The following is a 10,530-nucleotide window of genomic DNA, read 5'->3' as shown; positions in this document are numbered from 1 at the left end:
AGTACGTATACCAGCAGGGGGAGCAGCAGGCAGAGAGGGAGAGGGAGAAGCAGGGAGCTCAATGCAGGGCTCTATCCGAGGACCCTAGGATCATGACCTGAGCCGAAGGCATGTGTATAACTGACTGAGCCACCCAGGTGCCCTGGATATTCTGTTTTATTTTTTAATTCAGCAAATATTTAGTGCTCCAAGCATTCTAAGTGCTAGAATGCAATAGCGAATCCTTAGTATAAATGCTGTACTGTGAAATTCTATTATCTCTATTTTATAAGTGAGGAAAACAGAAGGTTGAGGTTGAAATGACTTACCAAATTCACACAGTTGGTTAGAAGTTTACTGGATATCAGAAGCATGCCTTTCTAGCTCCAGAAGTTGTGCTTTTGATCCCTACTACTGTTGTGGGTTTTGCTAAGATAACCTCATAGCTGCCATCCATAATAGTCTAGAATAGATAGGTCAAGGAGAAAGTTGACCTAAAGAGTGGCTTAAAAATACTTTCTAGCTATGCGAGTCAGGATTCTTGGGATACTGAATGAACTGGGAGCCTCCTGGACTCCACTGGAAAACTACACAGCAGGTAGATTCTTTAGATCTATATCTAAATTTGAGGTTTCAGCAATTCACTAAGGACTCCAGAAGTCCATGACAAATATGGAATGCTTCAGAAATTTGAATATCATCCTTGTGCTTGGGCCATGTTAATCAATTGTATTGTTCCATTTTTGTATATATGTTGCTGAAGCAAGCACGGGCGTTCTTCCATATCATGGTTTTTGAATACTTAGTCATACTGGTCTATCAACTCTTGGTTATTCTAGTTCTTTAGTAATCCTCTTAAATTAGTCTGTAGAACAACATAATGCCCAGAAATGGATATGGCAGGAACTAGAACTGAGCTGTTTATTACTTTCCTAATTCTAAGGTACTGTTTGGTTCTTCTAATGTATATACCTCCATTTTGAAATTTTTTACCCTTTTGCAGTCTGACTTATTTTTCATATCTTTAACTTTCATTTGGTGAAATCCATAGAATTTATTTCAGCGCAATTAAAATTAAGCATGACAGGTGCTTAGTAACTTTGGGAATGTTAGAAAAGACTTTTCTGAAGAACTTCTAAAATATTTGCTTTTAAGAGTGAGATGCTTTCAAATTATATCTTTTAATGTAGTGTTAAAGGTGGGGAATGTCACTTAATATTTCCTACACTTGCAACCTAATTTTTCTTATTTTATATTTGTAGTATTATTTAATGTATGAACATGATCAAATGAGAATAATCAAGAGTTTTGTGGGGTGTTTAATAATCTAGTCATTTTTATACTTAGATCTTCAGGAATTTCTGTTTTTAAGTCATTGCTCAGTTCTTTTTATTTTTGTTTTGTTTTTTCAAAGTAGGCTCCATGCCCAGCATGGACCCCAAAATGGGGCTTGAACTCACGACCCTGAAATCAAGACCTGAGCTGAGATCAAGAGTCGGATACTTAACCAACTGAGCCACCCCAGGCACCCTAACATTATCTTCTTTAATGTCTGTTTGGTTATACTTGAAATCCAAAGAGGTTTTGTCTTAAAAACAAAACAAAACAGGGGCGCCTGGGTGGCTCAGTGGTTTGGGCTGCTGCCTTTGGCTCGGATCATGATCTCGGGGTCCTGGGATCGAGCCCCGCATCGGGCTCTCTGCTCCGCAGGAAGCCTGCTTCCCTCTCTCTCTCTCTCTCTGCCTGCCTCTCTGCCTACTTGTGATCTCTGTCTGTCAAATAAATAAATAAATAAATCTTTAAAAAAAAAAAACAAAACAGTAATTCCCAGCTCAGAATAATAGAAATTTCAGCCTACTGCAATAGAAGTCGTCTTTGGGATTGCACTAAAGTGTCTGTCAGGAAATCAGATGTGATGACAGGGGAGTGGTCTAGGTCTTTAGGGGACAAAGAGGAAGAAATTCTTGTTAGCCATTTAGTTTCTCTTAGGGTAATAAATGTTGCTTACCTGTCATTTGTGATGTCATGATCTTATACTTTACAGAGATTTTTAAAAAAAATAGTATTGGCACTTTCATGGAGGCTTAGAAAAATTTGATCTTACAGTGCAAGTTGTAATCTGGAAAGCAGTATTTGACATTTGAATATTGCTTTCCTGGTTTGGATGTGAAATTTTTTAGTTGGAGAGTAATTCTCATATTTGATTTCTGAGCTAGAATAGAATCTTAATCAGATGTTGGCAATTAATTTGAACATAAATCATTTTAGCAAATATCAGTAGCAGGGAATTAATTCATTTCCTGGTTTACTTGGGAAGGATGTTACTAGGAAGATTTCTAGAAGCCCTCTGCTGATATCTTCTGTATTGCTGAGAGTAACGTTTGATGAAATAACACACTAATTCTTCTGTATTATACTAGTGATTCTTACTGCCTGCAGTATATTTTAAACATAATTTTCTCGCTCATGCTCTCTCTCACTAATAAATAAATAAAATCTTCAAAACAAAACAAAACATAATTTTCTTGGTTAATACTAATGTAATCCCAAAGTCTTATTTTTAATTATCAACCAGGTTATGGAACTAATTCTTTTGTTTTTATTGAAGTATAATTGACATACAAAATCCTGTTAGTTTCAGATGTACATTACAGTGATTCGATATTTTCTTACATTATGAAATGATCCCTATGATAAGTCTAGTGACCATCTGTCACCATACAGAGTCATTACAATATTATTGGCCATATTCCCTATGCTGTACATTATGTCCCCATGACTTATTTATAACTGGAAGTTTGTACCTTTTTTTAAAAGAAGATTTTATTTATTTATTTATTTATTTGACACAGAGAGAGAGACAGTGAGAACAGGAACACAGGCAAGGGGAGTGGGAGAGGGAGAAGCAGGCCTCCCACCGAGCAGGGAGCCTGATGCGTGCTCAATCCCAGGACCCCGGGATCATGCCCCAAGCCGAAGGCAGACGCTTAAGGACTGAGCCACCTAGGCTCAGTCCTTAAAAGTTGGTACTTCTTAATCCCTTTCATCTATTTTGCCTGCCCCCCTTACCCCTCCCCCTGTGGTAACCAGCATTTTGTTTCCTGTATCAGTGAGTCAGTTTTCTGTTTTGTGTATTTTGTTTTTTAGATTCCATATATAAGTGAAATCATATGGTATTTGTCTTTCTCTGTCCGACTTATTTCATTTAGCATAATACCCACTGGGTCTATTCAGGTTGGTGCAAATAGTAAGATTCCATTCTATTTTGTGGCATATATTCTGTTTTGTATATATACCACATCTTCTTTATCCATTCATCTATCCGTGAACACTGAGGTTGCTATGAATCCTGCCTATTGTAGATAATGCTTCAGTGAACATAGGGATGTATATACCTCTTCATACAATCCCAAAGTCTTGTTTTTAATTACTAGCCAGGTTATGAAACTCTTCATGAATGTTGGCCTAAATTCTGAACTTTGCAAACTCTTATGTTTAGTAAATAATGGGATTTTTACTTTGTTTAGGAAGGTGGTTTTGGTTTTAAATAAGAGGTACCTTGAAAACCTAATTTAATGTAAATGTGCTTGCCTTTTAAAGGACCCTAGATACAGCAGCTTTCCAGAGATTCAGTCTTCATTCCCTTGCCTTGCTTTTAGAATTTACTTGTAACATGAACATTTTCTTTTATAACTTAAAGCATTTCCTATATCTGACTCTACTGAAGCATTTTGGTAGTATGCTCTAAATAGCATTATAACTGAAAAGCTAATTTCAAGGACAACAGCATAAATTAAACATTAATTAAAATGGACCTCGGTATCTTCTTAGAATCACTTCCAATATTAGTATTCTGAGGAATCCTGTTTAGGCCTTTAAATGTAGGTAATTTTCGGGGCACCTGGGTGGCTCAGTGGGTTAAGCCTCTGCCTTCAGCTCAGGTCATGATCTTAGGGTCCTGGGATCGAGCCCCGCATCAGGCTCTCTGCTGGGCAGGGAGCCTCCTTCTCTCTCTCTCTCTGCCTGTCTCTTTGCCTACTTGTGATCTCTGTCAAATAAATAATAAATAAAATCTTAGAAAAAAATAAATGTAGGTTAATTTAGTCAAATTAGGTTTAACTTTTCAATTTAGTTTGGAAAGATAATGAAAGATATCCTTATAGGTTCATTTTTGTGTGTGTGTGTGTGTGTGTGTATGTATATGTGTCCACACAGCTGTCATGTGCACAGTAGACTTGTTGGAGAGCTGAATAATCCATTGCTCTGTACTCTTTTGCCAAGAAAGTCTGTTTATGGGGTGCCTGGGTGGCTCAGTGGGTTAAGCCTCTGCCTTCGGCTCAGGTTGTGATCCCAGGGTCCTGGGAACGAGCCCTGCATTGGGCTCTCTGCTCAGTGGGGAGCCTGCTTCCTCCTCTCTCTCTCTGCCTACTTGTGATCTGTCAAATAAATAAATAAGATCTTTAAAAAAAAAAAGAATGTTTATTATTTTTTATTTTGAAAGCTTATTTGGGTGCCATTAATTTCTCATGCTGAATATTTATTTATATATGGTTCATGATACAGTGTTGATGAGCATTTAATATCTACCTTGGATCCATAATCATATAGGTAGGTTCCCTATGACCTAATATTAAGAAATAATAATAAAAGGAAGGACATTAACTGTCTAGAGTAGTTGGCCTCCAAATTATTTTGCTCATCCACACCTTTAATGTATCTCTGATATTTTTATGTTATAAATCTTGCACGTATAATTATTTCTATAAATTACATGCATCATATAACAAAAAAAGGTTGAGATAGTAATATAAATGGAAGTTGTAGTGTTTTCTTATCACAGTCTGTTGGATTATCTTGTATACATATTGTGGTGTATGTATCCTATATTTAGATCAAGATTAAAAATTAGAATAACTTTCCTCTAAAGAACTTTTGGATAATAATGAAAATCATTTATATTTACCTTAGGAATGTGATGCTAACCACAATATAAGACCAGATATTACAATGGAACTGTCCAATTTGAGGTAGGCTCTCTTGGGAAGATCAGGCAAAAGCTGGAGAACCACATATCGTGCATGTTGTAGGAAATATCTGTGATTCCAGTTTGGAGCCCAGCTGGACTAAACAGCCTTTGATACTCCTAAATTCTGTGACTGTAGATAGGAATTCATAGGTGGAGCTTTTAAATTTAAAACACTGTAAGAAAGTTAGCCTGTGAATGAAGATCTGAAACAGGATTACATTAGGAAATTGTTCAACTTCTACATCCAGACCTTCTGCTCAGGACTTCTCCTGCTGTCTTCTTTAGAAATTTGATGATTTCTGATTCTCAAGCTGTCTCCACATAGGAAAAAGTTTTAAGGCCTCTTGTAAGCCTATAGCTTGACTATATGGGAGAATAAATATGTAAGTAAGGAATTCCAAAAATAACTTTATCAACTTTTACTCTGTTTCTTTATGCCAGATAAAAGAGAAACAGGGAGAAAGAGAATATGAAAGCAAGTTTAGAGTGAACAATTATTTCAAAGTGTATAGTATCTTAGATGACTTAGTAAATAAATTCCCTCTAAAAGATATAAGTACTGTTTCATTAAAAATAATTTGTTCTGGGACACCTGGGTGGCTCGGTGGGTTGAGCCTTCACCTTTGGCTTGGGTCATGATCTCAGGGTCCGAGGATCGAGCCCCACTGGCTCTCTGCTCTACGGGGAGCCTGCTTCCCCGTCTTCCCTTGCCTCTCTGCCTACTTATGATATCTCTCTCTCTCTCTCTCTCTCTGTGCCAAGTAAATAAATAAATAAATCTTTTAAAAATCATTTGTTCTGCAGTACAATTGAATAGCTTCACCTTTTTAAGCTTAAAATTGTTTCACCATAAAAACAAAAACTTTAGTATCCATACCACCCCTTACTTTTTTCTTTTTGGTGAGGGGATAGTTTTGTGAAATCCAGTACCCCTCTTCCTTTTCCTTTTTTCTTTTTGGTGAGGGAATGGCTTTGTGAAATCCAGGTAGCAGATATAAGCCAGCAGTAAACTTAATAGCTTTTTCATTATGCGTGATTTGAGTATTGTGCTATAGAGTACCTACTTAGGTTTCTCTGTTGTGGCGGTGGTTTTCTTCTTTCCTGGTTTATGAAATACCCTGTTCTCTCTGATTGTTCACAAAGAGGCAGAAGTCCTTCTGCTCCAGTGAGTCTAAGAATGTCAGATGCTGGAATCACCAGAACTTGAGATTTTTTTTAAATGGCTAATCCTGCATTTGTTGAGATTTCCTTCTCAGTAGCACTTTTGTTTTTAAAATATAAAAATCACAGAATGAATGGCCATAAAAGTAAGAGTGCCTAATTCTGATCTGTTTATTTCTGAGCATTTCTCTATAGAAATCTTAATAATGGGGTAGTACATCACAGGAACTGAAGATCCATATAACCTACTCTATATGGATGTTCTGTGGGAAGTGTTTTCTAGAACATTAGTGAAATAGAAGGTTATAGAACATAGTACAGTCCTAGGGAGCATATGCTTGGCTTATTAATAAAAGTCTCATATGTTAAGCAGCTATGCAGATACACATCTAAATAATCACCCTATCATAGTGTAGCAGTAGAAATATCATTATAGAAAACATTGTTTTCTGTCTTCAGCTCACCAGAGGCTTTTCAACAACACTGAGCTCGTTTTCAATGATTGTAGATTGTTTAGGATACAACTATACATTCTTCAGAGTTAAAGAATAGTGTCCATGTTTTCTTTTGCTTAACTGTTATCTGGTACAAAGATGCAAAACAGCTGAAGAAAACAATCTACCCATTTTGTTATTGAAACTGATGTTTATGATTGGAAACACTACTCTGATAAGCTTCTTTCCATTTTCCAAATACCTTGGGTGTCACAGTGCCTTTACAAAATTTGTGATGACTTGTACCAACCATAGAGTCAAATTAAGTTTAAGCAGATAAATACTTGTGAGGTTAATTTATTCTTCTTAGAAATGTTCCCCCAAGGCGCCTGGGTGGCTCAGTGGGTTAAGCCGCTGCCTTCAGCTCAGGTCATGATCTCAGGGTCCTGGGATCGAGTCCCGCATCGGGCTCTCTGCTCAGCAGGGAGCCTGCTTCCTCCTCTCTCTCTCTCTGCGCCTGCCTCTCTGCCTACTTGTGATCTCTCTCTGTCAAATAAATAAATGAAATCTTTAAAAAAAAAAAAAAAAGAAAGAAATGTTCCCCCAGAGCTCTTTGAAGTGTAAGGTGATCGTGCTTAAGTTTCTTGGCAAAAAGATGGAATTCAGGCTGTTTTCTGTTGTCAGAAATTGAGCTTTGTGAGAATGGAAAAAAAGATTTTATGATCTGATTACAGCTCAGGAGATTTAGGCCACAGTATAAATTAACTGCCTTGGGTCTACATACTGGTTTGGGATGTATATCCCCCCTTGTTTTTTGCTACTAGTTCTGTGTCCTTATCTTTTGTTGCATTCGGGTACAGAGATTTGTGGATTGGCACAGAAATCCAAGACAAGTTTGGCTTTTGTATCTTGTTTTCATTGTTACAAGGATTTGTAGCTCTAGTGTTTTTACTAAATAAAATCAATTAATTAAAAAATTTTCTTATTTAAAGTGGTTACCCTTTGTCATGTATGGATTATGTTTACTGAGTAGTTATTTTTTTTCTTTTAGTAAGATTTACCTAAACACTAGGTAAAAAAGGATGAGCTGCTGTTGAAACTGGCAAAAAAGCAAATCTTTGCAAGAGGAATTGATGTTTATATATGGAAAAAACATTCCTCTATGTCCTTCCTATACTACAGCACACACTGAGCTTTACCTCTGCTCACCAGATGTGCGGTCCCCCCCACCCCACCCCAACACTAAGCACTTCTTTGCAATACCAGCTGGGTGTCCCACAATTTGATGCAATTCTGACCTTATCTGAGGATAGCTTCAGATCCCACAGATTAAGGGCAAAGACTTGCAAGACCGCCTCCCCTCCCCTTTCAACTGCCATTGATAAATCCAGATTTTCCCCTGTGTTTTTGACCAGCTGGCTATAGATCAGATGATCCTACCACTTACTCCTTGGGCTCTATTAATTTGCTAGAGTGGCCTATAGAACTCAGGAAAACATTTTACTTACTAGATTACAGGTTTATTATAAAAGGATGTAACTCCAGGGCGCCTGGGTGGCTCAGTGGGTTAAGCCGCTGCCTTCGGCTCAGGTCATGATCTCAGGGTCCTGGGATTGAGTCCCATATCCGGCTCTCTGCTCAGCAGGGAGCCTGCTTCCTCCTCTCTCTGCCTACTTGTGATCTCTCTCTGTCAAATAAATAAATAAAATCTTTAAAAAAAAAAAAAAAGATGTAACTCCAGAAGGGCCAGGAGAGGCAAAGGGCAAGCAAGGTCTGTGGGAAGAGGGGCAGAGTTTCCATGCCCTCTAAGTGTGTCTCCTTCCCAGAATCTCCATGTATTCACCATCCTGGAAGTTCTCAGAACCCCACGATGAAGGGATTTTGGGGGAACTTTATTGCATAGACATGATTGATTATATCATTGGCCAGTGGTGATTGATCACAATCTTCAGTCCCTCTCTACTCCTTGGAGGCGAGGGGATGTAGGACTGAAAGTTCCAACTCTAATTATATAGTTGGTTTCCTTAGCACCCCTCTTCCAGCCTATGGTTAACTAGGGGCTTTCCACAAGTCACCTCATAAACAAAATCAGGTGTGCTTGTATGGGAGCTTGTTTTGAATAATATATCCCTGTTACGCTTCAAAGCTATTTCGGGATCTAAGGACAAAAGACCAAATACTGTAACAAAAGATGCTCCCTTTGCTCTTAATGCTTAGAAATTCCAAGAGTTTGGGGAGCTATGAGTCAATAACTGTAGATAGAAGACTAAAAAATATTTATTGCAAATTGTATATTTATTACATATCATGTGCTCAAAGTGAAAATGTCAAAGTCCTTCTTTTTTTGTGTGATAGAATGTTTTAAATCTGTATTTTTCTATAGAGACTTTCTCTCTCCTCCAAGGACCCTTGGATTTTTTTTCTTCGTTTCAGCATTTATTTCTTACCATTTGTTGTTTGTAGCTTCACAATTCTATATTGTACTGTTTTTTCGAAATCACAGCTGGAAACACTGAAAAGCATTTTGACAAAGGAAGACTGAATTGTGACCTTACACCAACAATAAGCTATAGGAACAAATTAAGTTAAGAAATTAATATTATTTCAGATATAGAAGTTTGTCTTCAGTCTTTCAGAGATTTGTTGAAACCAAGAATTTAAAAGTCATCTCTTTGCTTTTTAACACAATTAGAAGTATAAAACAAAACTGCTTGCTTATGAATTTGCTTAAACTTTTTGTGGAGTTTCCATAAGACTCATATACTACCATTTTTCAGATTCTTAGAGCTCTTCCAAAGTTTTTTTCACCATATCTAACCCTAGGAAAATTTATTTTAAGCTTTATATTTTTCATTAAAACATTAAAAAAAAAAAAGAAGCAGCAGCAGCCACTACAGAGTTCTAACAATCAGAGCTCTATATTCTATTTCCTTTACCAGGCAACCATTTTTAAACTTTTAACTTTTTATATTGGAATTTATTTAAATATTTTTCTAAATAACATGCTTGTGCTATTTGTTTCTGTTGTAGATAGTATCTTTGATTTTCTATCATGAAGATGATGATTAAGTTCTCTTATCTCTCCTGCCCACATCTTATTAAAATTTTAGTTAAATTTTGATAAACTGTTTACATATGTCAGGGCAAATATTTTTATGTTGTTGGGGAATGGAAAATTTTCCTCTGTCCTTTGAGTTTTCTTTTGGCTGGTCTAAGAATTAAATTGACATAAGACAGATAAACAGGAGAAAATCATACTTGATTATTTAAGTAAGGTGGCTCCATAAGAATATGAGGCCCATAGGAAGGCAGGCAGTTGAGACATACCATCCAGAACTAAGGAGAAGTGGGTAGTGGTCTGGGACTTCAAAGGAAAGGAAGACAATTCATAGGAAGATGAAAAAGAGTAATTGCTGAACAAACGTATGCTAGATCATACAGATCCAGTGGGGCATAGAGAGGAATTGTAACAAACTAGACTTTGCTAAGTCCCTCCCTGTCTACCATACCAAGTTCAGGTTATACTGCAGTTACTTGTGATAGCTCCCTTCCTGGAGCAGGTTCTCTATCTCAGTTCTTTTAGGCATTTTGGGGGAAAGGCCAAAGTTCCTTTGTGACCTCTGATTCTTAAAAATAGTCAGCCTAGAATCATCCACATGCCAAAGAGACACATTGTGGATTGCAAATTTTGCTGTGTTCCAACAGCTTGAACCTTTTAAGTACAATATGATTATATTTTCCTTTTTATATAGTTTTTTGTTGTCTCTGGAGTTAATTGCTTCAATTTTGATTATTCTTTCTAGCTATAATTGGGTCATTTCCAAGTTCTGAAAGAGCTACAGATACTCTGAATACTTTCAAAAACATTGTGTATTCTCAGTTTCCTCTTCTTGATGCCCTCACTTCTCCAGTTTGAATGGATTACTGTAA

The 10,530-nt window shown here is 37.0% G+C and overlaps 1 protein-coding gene and 1 pseudogene across 1 annotated transcript in view; one reads left to right on the top strand and one right to left on the bottom strand.

The window, feature by feature from the left end:
* Window positions 1–10,530, top strand: part of TMCC1 (transmembrane and coiled-coil domain family 1) — a 187,294-nt gene that overhangs the window by 23,800 nt on the left and 152,964 nt on the right. The gene's annotated exons all lie outside the window — the stretch shown is intronic.
* Window positions 646–746, bottom strand: LOC132012716 (U6 spliceosomal RNA; annotated as a pseudogene).

Source organism: Mustela nigripes, chromosome 2, assembly GCF_022355385.1.
Source record: "Mustela nigripes isolate SB6536 chromosome 2, MUSNIG.SB6536, whole genome shotgun sequence".
NCBI classification, from domain to species: domain Eukaryota; kingdom Metazoa; phylum Chordata; class Mammalia; order Carnivora; family Mustelidae; genus Mustela; species Mustela nigripes.
Note: the sequence above shows the minus strand (reverse complement) of the source record. Positions and strands in the feature narration are given on the sequence as shown.